Source organism: Pongo abelii, chromosome 12 (assembly GCF_028885655.2).
Source record: "Pongo abelii isolate AG06213 chromosome 12, NHGRI_mPonAbe1-v2.0_pri, whole genome shotgun sequence".
NCBI classification, from domain to species: domain Eukaryota; kingdom Metazoa; phylum Chordata; class Mammalia; order Primates; family Hominidae; genus Pongo; species Pongo abelii.
In genome coordinates, this window is record NC_071997.2 from 58,978,603 (window position 1) to 58,992,371 (window position 13,769).

General features: G+C 43.8%; 1 pseudogene; it reads right to left on the bottom strand.

Moving 5' to 3' along the window:
* Positions 1 to 11,910: 11,910 nt before the first annotated feature.
* On the bottom strand, positions 11,911 to 12,784 carry LOC100441007 (small ribosomal subunit protein uS2-like; annotated as a pseudogene).
* Between the last annotated feature and the right edge of the window lie 985 nt (positions 12,785 to 13,769).

A 13,769-nucleotide genomic window follows, 5' to 3' on the forward strand; every position in this document is an offset into this window, starting at 1 on the left:
TGATGTGCTAAATAGCCCTTATCCTCCCAATGCAGTCTGTACTCCCCTAGGGTACTACTTATTTATGGGAACATCTGGCTTGCACACTAACTTATCCTTTATATTGAAGCTAATTGTTAGAGACCCTCCAGTGCTTAAAATTACCACCCCTCCAGTAGACTGTGTTTCTCTGAAAAGAACACCCAGAAACCAACAAAATGAAGCAAGCACACAATCACAGACTACTGGGAGAACTCCCAGGAGGGATAACTGACTCATTTTTCATGTGTACTCTGTGAATGAAATTCCCACAACAAAGATAATACAACAAAAAAGGAGGTCCAAGAGAGGTATTTGACCTTAGCAGACCCCATAGATAGCAAAACTTCTGCTATAGCAGCTCATAAAACCACTTAAATTTGAATTTCTGAGCCAGAGTTTTCATGGATAATTATATAACCCTTGATTTCTTCTTAGCTGGCCAAGGAGGAGTTTGTATTTAGCAACACTTGTCGCCATACTCACATACTACTGGGCCAGTAGAACATACTACAGAGCCAGTAGAACATGAGTAAACTGAAAAGAGAAAATCCTCCTGGCTCCCTAAAAACAGACTCAGCTGGATTCTGGGGCATGTTTTCATTGCCAGGACTTTATAATCTGGGCCCCTGTCTTCAAGACTTTTTACAAAGATGGATAATCATTTTGTTTCTGGTAATTGCTTCTTTTGCACTTGGTCAATGTATCCTGTCCACAGCCCTAGTTTCTGCACAGCCATTGTCATATCATATGATTCAACAAATCCTACAACAGAAGGCGGAATTAACCCAACTACAGACTACATCCTCCAGATCAGCATAAATTTAGCAATAGTGCAAATCTGAATATCATAGATTAATGGTCCTGTGGCCTGACTTTGTCTACCCTTGACCAATTGGAGGACTCAGAAAATAAATCTAGGGTGCCTGGGAACTGGTCTGACACAGGTAACTAAGCCTCAGGTTTGTCACATGCTGGCCTAGCATTCACCATCATCCCTCAATATTCTCCTGTTGAGCATAAATGATCTCACAGAACACCGACATCACACATGGTCTTTCTGTGACTGAAGAAACAAGACATGACAAGACCATTTCATAATCTTGCCTAAGCACAGACAAAAACAACGTTACTGTGCAAATCAAACACCCTCCTTTTCCAGTTAATTTGATTGCTGCTTTTTTAAATCAATTATAGCTCTACCATCACTGTGGTTTTTTTTTTTCGCTGTCACCTAGGCTGGAGTGCAGTGGCACTATCATGGCTTACCACAGCCTCGACTTCACCAGCTCCAGTAATCCTCTCACCTCAGCCACCTGAGTAGCTGGAACCACAGGCGCGTGCCACCATGCTCTGCTAATTTTTTTTTTTTTTTTTTTTTTTTTTTTTTTTGGTAGAGATGGAGTTTCGCCATGGTTCCCAGGCTGGTCCTGAACTCCTGGGCTCAAGCAATCCACCTGCCTTGGCCTCCCAAAGTGCTGGAGTTACAGGCACGAGCCACTGCGCCAAGCCCATCACTGTATTCTTTTCCTCTGGATAAAATTTATTAAGATGCCCAATCATGGAATTACTCCCTCATCTTGACAGCATCCAATTCACAGAAAAGCACTGGCCTTTAAAACTTTCCCCCTAAAATCACCTAACACAAGGCAAATCCTATAACTCCTAGTAACATCCCAATATGGAGATATCTCATGATCTCCCATGGTGTGCGTTCTCCCTTGCTGCAATGAATAGTGAAACCAACACTGGGTTGCTAGAGAACATTGACACATTAAACTAAAGGAAGCAATTACGTAAGTTCTAGTTCTACCCTGGTTTTAATTTTTTATCTTTTTTTAGGCATAAGGTCTTACTATGTTGCCCAGGCTGGACTCAAACTCTTAGGCTGAAGCAATCCTCCCACCTCAGCCTCTTGAGTAGCTGGGACTACAGGCACATGCCTACACGCAGCTTGCCAGTTTTAAACTTCCCATGAGTGGAATGTATTCCTAATTACCAGAATCCTGGTTTCTGTCCTGAAGCACAGTACCTCCTGATCAAAGGCTTACTGAGTACTTTCTAGGTTCCAGGCACTGTACTAGGAAACAGGAATGTTGCCTGCTGGTACCAACCTACTATGGCCAAGCAAGTGCTCCTGATGATGTTTCCCTCTAGTAGCAGCAGGTATTAAGATGCTGCTGCCAAAAGGAGCTGAGGGTCCTGAGAATGGGAAAAGATAGGTGGAGGCCCATACGGAGCATGAGACCTACCCATATACTTTGAACAGAAGATCCTACACCTGGGACTTATGGTGCAGCTTCCTGGCTATCAATCCCCATAGCAGGACTGCATGAAATGAGTACATAAAAACGCCAGACAACTCAAAATGGAGCAGATTCCCTCTGTCCCACATCTAACTTTCCCACAGGCCCAAGAGACTGCTCAGACTAGACTTGCCCCTCTCGTGGTGCAGCCCTTTCTTCATCTAGGAGCCAAAAGGCAATGAAAGAAGGAGCAAGGGCAGCATGCCCTCCTTTCCCCCTCCTACATCCATTGTTATTGCTGCCACCTTCTTCTCCTCCTCCTCCTTTTGCTTCTCTTCCTCCCCTCCTTGTCTTTCTTCTTCTTTTCTCTCTGTTTCTGGATAAACAAAGATGATAGATGAAATAACCTGTCAATTACAGAAAAAAATCTTAATTGAGGTTTGAGAAGGCAAGCATAAGACAAAAAGGCAGACGTCAGGAAAAAGTGAAGGAACTGGTCATTAAAACCATAAAACACTGTAGCGTGTGCACACTGCTACAGAGTCTGCATTTGCTATGTTCCCAGATATCCCCCATTGCTCACGCTTTTATTTGATTAAGTTTCCTGATCAAATGTCAGAGGTCTTCTCTGATCATCCAGTCTAAGATATAAAACAGCAGGCATACCCCACATACTGCATCATTCTCCAACCTATGACTCTGCTTTATTCCTACACCTATTATTAGCTGACATTACATATGTTTGTCTATATTCTGTCTCCACCCACTAGAATGTAAGTGTCATGAAAGCAGGGAGCCTGTCTTTTTCACTTTAGCTCTAACGCCTGGAATTATGCCTGATGTATATTTGCCCTCAATGTTTGTCCAATGAATAAATACATAAATGCCCTTTTGGTACTCCTCTCATAAAAGAGATTTAAAGAGAAAAAGAGGCATTCTCCTCCCCCACTTTACCTTAAATGTCTGGAAAATCCAGGCACTTTGAGGGCTCTAAGACTTTGGTGGTGGTGCCCAGAGATTTCCCAAGGCAGCTTGGGCATCCACAGAAGAACATAAGGTCTGTCAGGCAAGAGCAGAAGCACCTGTAGAGGCTAATGGAGGAATTAGTGCTTCAGAGATAAAACCACACAGGAGAAACCGCAGTCATGCCCAGCAGAGGCCAGTATAGCTGCAGGAGAGGCTGTCCACTGCTGGGCGGGTGGATCACCTGAGGTCAGGAGTACAAGACCAGCCTGGCCAACATGGCGAAACCCCATCTCTACTAAAAACACAAAAATTAGCCAGGTATGGTGGCATGCACCTGTAGTCCCAGCTACTGGGGGGCTGAGGCAGGAGAATTGCTTGAACCCAGGAGCTGTAGGTTACAGTGAGCAGAGATCGCACCATTGCACTTCAGCCTGAGCAACAGAGCAAGACTCCATTCCAAAAACAAAACAAAAGAAAAACCTCATATGTGGAAGGCCTAACCCCCAGTATAATGGTATTTGTAAGTGGGACCTTTGGGAGATAATTAGATATAAATGAGGTCATAAGGGTAGAGTCCCAGTGATGGGATTAGTGCCCTTTTAAGAAGAGGAGAGAGAGATTGCTCTCTCTTCACCATGTAAAGACACAGCAAGAGGGTAGCCCTCTACAAGCCAGAAAGAGGGCCCTCGCCAGACACTGAGTCTGCTAGTGCCCTGATCTTACACTCCCCAGCCTCTAGAGCTATGAGAAATAAATGTTAAAGCCACCCAGTCTAAGGAATTTTGTTATGGCAGCCTATGTTGACTACAACAAACTGACAACTCCCAGAAATATCTGAAGGCAGGTCTGACATTCATCTGGTGTGCACAAATGCTGTTCTGGTTGTTAAAATACTGAGATACTTTCATATGCATTGGTAAATAGCCAATGCCCCAAGCACCCTTCCCCTCTTCACCCATTACCTTCTTCTACCCAGACCTCCCCAGGATCCAAAAACTAAAGGGTTAATGCCTGGTACGGCTTGAGCCCCTGTTTTGATTGGTCCATGCACTTGTCATTCCAGGTGCTAAATATTTTTAATATCACCACTACCTGGAGTAAAGGAGAGATGAGGCCCTATTTGAAGAAGAACCAGAGCCAATGAACCGGAAGATTACTTTTGTTTGTTTGTTTGTTTGTTTTTTGAGACGGAGTCTCGCTCTGTCCCAGGCTGGAGTGCACCAGTGCGATCTCAGCTCACTGCAAGCTCTGCCTCCCGGGTTCACCCCATTCTCCTGCCTTAGCCTCCCGAGTAGCTGGGACTACAGGCGCCCACCACCATGCCCAGCTAATTTTTGTATTTTTAGTAGAGACGGAGTTTCACTGTGTTGGCCAGGCTGGTCTCAAACTCCTGACCTCATGATCTGCCAGCCTCAGCCTCCCAAAGTGCTAAGATTACAAGCGTGAGCCACCGTGCCTGGCCGAGAGGTTACTATTAACATAGACTTACCTGAAGCCAGAGTGCAGGTTCTGGTGACATTTTTTAATTTGTAAAAACATTATGGGCTGGGCGCTGTGGCTCACGCCTGTAATCCCAACATTGTGGGAGGCCCAGGCGGGTGGATCACCTGAGATCAGGCATTCAAGATCAGCCTGGCCAACATGGCAAAACCCCTCCTCTACTAAAAATACAAAAATTAGCAGGGCATATGGCACATGCCTATAATCCCAGCTACTCGGGAGGCTGAGGCAGGAGAATTGCTTGAACCCAGGAGGCGGAGGTTGCAGTGAACAGAGATCGTGCCATTGCACTCCAGTCTGGGCAACAGAACAAGACTGCGTCTCAAAAAAAAAAAAAATTATGAAACTCCAGCTTGCTGGAGCTGTGCTAAGGGCAACCCAGGGAAGGAGTCTCTGAGGACCCTTGAACATGGACCAGCATGGCAGTGACAGGAGTCATCAAACTGAGCCTACTATCTGTGAAAGATGAAGCTCAGGGGGCCACTGGGAACTGCAGAGTCAGCTGGCTGTCTCTTATCAAAAGATTCTGCTTTCAAATTCATGCCTTGAAGATTCAGGATTTTTTTTTTTTAAATGGGAAAAGAGGGTGTAAAGGCAAATAACCTGAGAAAGTCAGGTTCCAACAGCTATCCAGGTTACGTTTCTCCGTAACCCCTTTCCAATCCTAAGGTTCTGCCTTGTTACCATGGCGGGTCCAGGTCTGTCCTAAGTCTCCAAAGGCATTTACTTGTGAAAATAAATGAAGACTAATCAAATAAGAACAAGCAAAGGCTATTTATTCTGAACTTGCTATAGCAAGGGAGTCAGCCACTGTTATTTGTGTTTTGGCAGACTCAAAGGCAGGCAGAGGAGTGAGAAAATCTTATAGTGGAAAAGAAAGGAAGGCTTCAGGTGTGCCCTGATTGGAGGCTGTTGGCATAGGAAGCTGTTGGAGGGCTAACTGGAAACTGGACATCTTACAGGAGTTGTTAGTGGGGGAATATCTGGTTTTCTCTGGTTAGTCCTAAGTTGCAAGCAAAGACAAAAATTAGGGAAGCTGTCAAGTTATTAAAGTCCTAGCTATTTGGGGCTGATTATTATAAGGATTATTGTTTGGCTTCTTAGATTTTTATTAGAGATAGCAATCTGGCTTCGTACAAGTCTGGCATAGCAGGCTAGCTTCCTGGACTGGTTATTGTAGATATGGGTTGATTTCCTGGGAAGATTACTACTGGTTGTGGATCAAAGTTCTGCTTTTTTAAAATAGAGACAGGATCTTGCTCTGTTGCCCAGGCTGGACTGCAGTGGCATGATCATAGCTCACTGCAGCCCCAAACTCCTGGTCTCAAGCGATCCTCCCACCTAGACCTCCCAAAGGGCTGAGATTAAAAGCATGAGCCACCACATGCAGCTGAGGGTTCTATTCTTATATATGATCTGGCTGTTATTAGTTTGTATATTCAGTCAAATATACAAATACTCAACAAATATTTATTAAGTAGCTACTAAATTCCAGTCACTTTGCCAGATGCTAGAGTAACAGAAATTAAATGACATCTTCCCTGCTTTCAGGATTTACAGTCTCATGGGGAGACATAGACAGAGTTGCCCCTTAGAAATCAGTGACCAGGTTTGCTTACATTGGATTCCTAGAATATCTGCCTGGAGGCAACCCTGGGAATATTTTTCATGAAGCCAGTAATAAAATTATTTTCTTAGTCTATTCAGAGTGGTATAACAAAATACCATAGACTAGGTGGCTTATAAATGACAGATGTTTATTTCTCACAGTTCTGGAAGCTAGGAGGTCCAAGATCAAGGCACCAGCAGATTCAGTGTCTAACAAGGGCCCGCTTCTTCATAGACAGCCATCTTCTCACTCTACTCTTCCATGGCAGAGGGAGGGAGGGAACTCTCTTAGGCTTTTTAAAATAAGGGCCCTAATCACTTTCTGATACAATCACCTTGGAGTTAGGATTTCAACATATGAATTTTGGAGGAACGCAAATATTCAAACCATAGTAATCATGAATTGAGGAATTTCAGCAATCCTTATAATAAAAACATCTTATGCCTGGTTATTAAAATGTCACTTTAATTGCTGCTGTTCTCTGTAGTGCATGAACCAAGATTGGGATTGGTGGATGTGGCAGAGCCATCACTCTCATTGAATGAATTGTTTACCTGAGGTTCCTGCTGTGATTGGATGCAGGAATGGCTGTATTCCAAGATAATTCTTCACCAAGGTATAAAGTTAGGTATAGGTAAGGTAGTAATTAGATCAGCTGGTGCAGATAATCCCAGTGCCTACAGCTGAAAATACTTAAGCTGTCCAGCAGCTCTTATATTGCAAGTGGACAGTCTGAATGCCGAACTGATGTCTCCTGAGGCTTAGCCTTCCAGAGAGTAAACAAGAATCATTCTTAAAACACATGATCCTTTAAACAAATAGTTGTGTTTCTGAATTACATCAATATGTCACTATATGTTTTAACCCATCCTCCTTAGAAACCAAAGTAACAATGATGTGGAGGAGGACTCTGGTAGAGGAAGGGAGGTCAGAGTAAGGAGGTTGCAAACACACTCAGATGATAAGTGACAGGAGTGGATAGTGGCATGGACAAGAAAGATGAAAACACAAACTGAAAAGAAACTGCCAGAGAGATAGGAAGAGAACACAAAAAGAGTGGTATTGTAGAATGTAGGTGTCTTAGTCTATTTTGTGCTGCTGTAACAGAATACCACAGACTAGGTTATTTATAAAGAAAAGAGATTTATTTTGCTCACTATTGTAGAGGCTGGGAAGCCCAAGAGCATAGTGCTAGCATCTGGTGAGGGTCATCCCAAAGAGGATGGATGGAAGGCAGAAGCAAGTGCATGAGGCAGAGAGAGGAAATTAGGCTGAACTCATTGTTTTATCAGAAAGCCACTCCCAAGATAACTAACTCACTCCTACAATAATGGCATTAATCCATTCGTGAGGTTCTGGAAGCTGGGAAGCCCAAGATCAAGGCACCAGCAGTTTCAGTGTCTAACGAGGGCCTGCTTCCTCATAGACAGCCACCTTCTCACTCCACTCTTACATGGCAGAAGGAGTGAGGGTGAAGCCTAACCATCTCTTAAAGGTCCCACCTCTTAATACTGTTACTTTTTTATGTGTAAGAGATCTGAATATATTAGTATGCTGAGGAAATAGACCCAAAGGAAGGAAAGAGATTGAAGGTAGAAAACAGGGAGAATTAGTAAAAGCAGAGAAGATGATGAGTGATTCAGGTGGAGGGATTACTCTTAAATAGGAGAAGTATATGGCTTTCTCATACAGCAGAAAAAAGAAAGGTGCCAGGCCACAAGCATCTCTCACCTGGACTACAGACACTCTCCTTGTTGGTCTCCTGCTTTCTACTCTTGCCCTTACAATCCATTCTCCATTCAGTGGCCTAAGTGAGCTCTCAGAATATGTATGGATTCATCTGCTGTTACTTAAATAGCCTCCAATGCTCCCTGTTATGTTCAGAATAAAATCTAAATTCCTTAGCTTTCCCTGTTGCTTGGCCTTTGACTACTTCTCCACCCTAATTCAACACTTCCCTCCCTCTTGCTCAATAACCCTAGTCTCACTGGCCTCCTTTCTGTTTTTCAAAGCCAAGACCTTCCCTGCCTCAAGACTTTGCATTTGGTCTCTCAGCCTTGAACATTTTTCTTTCAGCTATTCTCTGAGTTCATAATTCAGACTTCAGCTTAACTTATCTCATGTAAGCTGCCCCTAGTTACTCATCATGATATTCTCTTCATAGCACATTTAGCACCCTGGATTCGTTTAACTTATTTTTTTATTTGAGAATGTCTGTTTTTTCTACTAGAATATAAACCACAAGAGGTAGAATCTTCATTATTCTTTTTTTTTTTTACCAAATTATCCCTGATGGCTGGCATATTATGGGAATTTGATGGCTGGCATATTATGGGAATTCAGAAAATATGTTTTAAATGAATAAATAAGTTGGTAAAAGTGATGAAGGTAGCCAGGGGATTGGTCCAAGATCAGGAGTTGCAGAACAAGTGCAATAGCAGGACTAAGAGCAAGAGAAGGGTTAAAGTGATTTAATAGGGAGCCTGGAATAGACATTTGTAATATTTTTAGCTGCTCTTCTTGTTTCCCATTGAATAGCACTACTGGGATACAGTGCTCCCTGACCCATCACAGAAGGGTCATCCCTCTACCTGTCACCTAACAGTCAAGGCATGGACATGTGACCTAGATTCACCCATTTGAATATTCCCATCTGTCTGGGGCCAGTAGCATTGGCATCACCTGGGAGCCTTAGAAATGCAGAATCTCAGGGCCCACCGAAATGTACTGAATCTGCATTTTAACAAGATCCCACATGATTCATACATATTAAAGTGTGAAAAGCACTGGCTTAGAACACATTCATACTGGTGGAGTTGAGAGTCCAGCAGTAGCAACAGCCAAAGGAGCAAGGAGACATATCCTTATCAACTAGTTCTTATGGCATGCTTAGTCATGGGTCCTGCTCCCCGCCCATCCTTGGTTCTACCAGGACTACTTGGTTCACCAGCTACTCACACAATGCTATGTAATAAACAATCATAAAATTTCAAGGACCTATAATAAAAAGCATTGTTTCTTGCTCATACACAAGCCAGTTATCTGGGGATATCTGTTGCAGGCTGCAGTGTACAAATTGCCTAGGATATCTTTACCAGTCTTTCATTCTTCTGGGACTAGCAGGTTACCCAGAGAATGCTTCTTTTGTGATGGAGGTCAGAAGCTCTCAGGATGAGTGGAAACACAAATGCTTCTAAGGCTACAGGCATACTGTCTCTTCCTTCAGTGCTTCAATGTCCAAAGAAAATCACGTGGGAAAATCCAGCATCATATTTCTCCCACGGAGGTTGATAGAGGATAGGAAATAAATATTTACCGAATGACAAACCTAACACATGCCACCCCTTTTCCAAGCCTGGTTTCCAACTTTCCCGCTGGTTCTTGAAACCCCTCAATATGTTTCCAGTAGGTTCCTTTTCTGCTGAAGTTAGCCAGAGTCAGTTTCTATCGCTTGAACTCTAAAAATCTCACTGATTCACAGGAGGAAGTCCAGGTCAAATAAGAAAGGAGGTAGAGCCCAGGGATACAGCTGTCAGACCTTGGAGAAGGAGCACTTGGAGACTAGAGTGCATAAGATGGCTCGAAAGGGATTAAGGATGAATGGAGAGATGGGAGATTTTGACCAGAGACTAAAATACTGGAGTTTAAATGGCTCAAGTTATGGCTACAGGAATGAGTTCCTGAAACAAGTCTCCCATGTGATTACGAAAACTCTTAGGATTCTCCAGCAATACACACCAATAGGCTATATAGATGTAGATATATGGATTTATGAGAGGAGATTTACTAGAATTGGCTCATGAGCTTATGGAGGCTGATGAGTTCCACAACAGACCACCTCCATGTTGGAGACCCTGGGATGCCGGTAGCATAGCTCAGTCCAAGTCCAAAGGCCTCAGAATTAGGGAAGCTGATGGTATACCTCTCAGTCTGAGGTGTAAGATCTGAGAACCTGGAGGACTGCTGGTATAAGTTCTGGAGTCCAAAGGCTGGAAAACCTGGAGTTCTATTGTCCAAGTACAGGAGTGGAAGAGTGTATCCCTGCTCAAGCAGATAGATAGATACATTAGCCTTTCCCCTGTTTTTGTTTTCTCAGGTCCCTCGGCAAATTAGATGGTACCTGCTCACATTAAGGGCAGATCTTCTCCACCTAGTCTACTCAGATTCATACTCTAATCATTTCTGGAAACACCCTCACAGATATACCCCCAGAACAATGCTTTACCAATTTTCTAGGCATTCCTTAATCTACTCAAGGTGACACCTAAGATTAACCATCACAGATGGGGACGAAGTCTGGATTAGTGAGGTGAGTCAAATGCCACATTCTACCTGCACACTATACAGATAAGTGACAGGAGGGTCATATGGTTATCAAAGGGACAGGAGGGAAGAGAAGAGTAAGGTTTTTTGAGTGCTAGGCACTGTAATGGGTATTTTACAATCATTGCTTCCAGTAATCTTCACAAAAATTGTCCAATGTATTTTACAGGTGAGGAAACCAAGGCTCATATTAAGTTAAATAATTTGCCCAGTGTAACCCAACCAGTAAAAGGGGGTGCAGTGGAGATTCAAGTCCAGCCTGACTACAAAGTTTGTGCAGCTTCCCATTAAACCATATAGTGTAGAAGCTTCCAGTGGGTCAGCGGAAGCAAGCAAGTCTAAGTGCTGGTTCTGTTGTATAATAAGTAGAAAATAGGAACATGTCAACCTTCCCTGCAGAGGTTGCAAGGACAGTTGTGTCCTCAGGGGAAAGATAGGTGTCAGTTAAGGATGGGATGAGGTGAAATGCTATTTAGGCAGGGAAGTTTGCCTGCAATTGCAACACAAGTTTGGAGAAAGGAGGTCAGCAGTGGGAGATGAGCCCAAGAGAAAGACTTGCAGAAATGGGGAGATGAAAGCCCTACAGTGAGAGGAAATGGGGGGAGCTTGCATTTTTATATGGCTGAAGATGAAGAAATGTAGAGGCATGGAACTGGTTTGCATCAAAGACCAAGACCATTCTCTACAAGGGAGCAAGAGTGATCCCGCTAAATCATTAAACAGAGCATTTCATGTCTCCATTCAAAATGCTACAAGGGTTTTCAACCACACTAACAATAAAATCCAGAGTCCTAACCAAAGCCTACAGGAGCCTACATGATCTGGCTTCCATTGAAATACCTCCAGATCTAAACTCCTACTCATGCCCCTTGCTTACCCTACTCCAGCCATGCTGGCTTCTTCACTGTTCCTGAATGTGCAGAGCACACTGCCACCTCAGGGCCCTTGCACGGGCTGTTCTTACTGCCTAGAACATATTCCAGAGTCTCTGCCCTACTAGAGGCCTTCTCTGACAACCCAACATACCCATGCCCTTGCCCATGTTTTATTTTTCTTCTTAGCACTTATTACCACCCAAATTTATTTATTTAGTTATTGTTTGTCTTGCTTCCCACCGTGAGAATGCAAGCTCCATGAGAAGCGATTTTTGTCTTTTTGTTTGATTGTTTGTTTTTTGTTTTAGAAAATGATGTTTATTTTCCACCAGCCTTATTTCCATGTTGCTTAAGTGCCTGTGGAAGAACAGCTTTAAGCCCACTCAGTGGTTGTTCCTACGTATTCAGTGGCCTGAGCAGTGGGAGCTGCAGACCAGTCTTCCATGGCAGGCGAAGCGCTCCAGTCTTCAGTAGGCAACTGCTGAATAGGCACAAAGGGCACCTGCATGCCTTCAGGCCAGCCTGCAACCTCAGGCTGAGCAACAGTGAACTCAGGAGCTAGAGCAGTCCATTCAACCTGAAGTTCCTCCTTGGTCACAGCTTTTTCAGCAGCAGCCAGCTCTTCCTTCTGAATCTCTTCAGGATCTCTGTAGAAGTAGAGATCAGGCATGACCTCCCATGGGTGTTCATGGGAGATGGTGTCACGCATGCTCAGAACTTCCTGGGCCAGCCTCCACCACATCAGACCCACTGAGTGAGCTCTCTTGTTGCAAGGAATGCCAATGTCTACATAGTGCAAAGAATAATGTGTTACACAGAACAATGATAGGCAGGTTAACATAAGATGCCTCTGAGAGGCTGGTGGTCAGCCCTAGGATCAGTAAACACCTGAAGATGTGGCTCCTGGAAGGCTGCCAGTGGATCTGGTTAGTGAAGGTTTCAGAAATGAAGTGGCCGGCAATTGGAAAGGCTCCTGTGGCAGCAGCAAACTTCAGCATGGCCTGCTGGCCAGGATTCCTGGAGGATATGACACTGACATCAGTAGGGTTTTCAATGGCATGAGCTGCCAGCAGAAGCCTCTCCCAGGTCCTCTTCAGATTTATGATGTAAATGCCATCACTTTTCCTTTTATAGATGTGCTGTTCCATTTGGAAGTCAAGGTTGGTGCCACCTAAATGGGTTCCTGCTGCAAGGAACTTGATGACATCCTCCTCTTTCATTTGCAGAACATTAAGGACTCCAGACATTGTGAACATTTTCCTTTAAGTTATGATGGCAATCCAGAACAACACTGTATGGACCCCTCTCTAGGTAGTGTGAAAAGGGATTTGGTGTGTTTTTTGTACTACTGCATGCCTAGTCCCTAAAACAGCCTCTGGCATATAAGGAGGTGCTTGGTTAACATTGTCGAAAGAAATAAATGGACTTCAAATTGAACTGGCTGATCAAAAGATTCTGAATAGAACACTGGAATAAATGTGGTTTCACTGGAGCTGATATATGTCTGCCTATTGGAGAACTTTTAATTTCCTCTCCCAGCTGGCTCCTGGGGGCATTAGGTGGGCAGAAAGTGAAGGGCATCTCCAGGTGCTTGAGTGGGTGGAGGGGAAACTGATTATAACCTGCCGTTGACTCCTGGTGGCAAAGTCTTCCTTAGGATGAGTCATTTCCACTAAGGGCTAAGTTGATCCATTAATAGCTTCATTTTTATAATGCTTTTATAATCAGAAAAAAACATAAAAGTTAATATATGGCATATGTAGAGAGAAATCTTGTGAGTTTTTTGTTGGTTTTTTGTTTGTTTTTTGAGACGGAGTCTCACTCTATCTCCCAGGTTGGAGTGCAGTGGCACTATTCCAGCTCACTACAACCTCTGCCTCCCAGGTTCAAGTGATTCTCCTGCCTCAGCCTCCCGAGTAACTGGGATTACAGGCACCTGCCACGACTCCCAGCTAATTTTTGTATTTTTAGTACAGACGGGGTTTTACCATGTTAGCCAGGCTGGTCTCGAACTCCCAACCTCAGGTGATCCGCCAGCCTCGGCCTCCCAAAGTGCTGGGATTACAGGTGTGAGCCAGGGATGTTGTTTTATATATCTATATGTGTATGTATGTATTTGTGTGTGTATAGCTAGATAGGCAGCTAGATAGACATAATATATTTTGTATACAATGAACCAGTGAGCACAACATGAAATATGCAATAAGTTCCCATTCCTGTGAGTCCAAAATT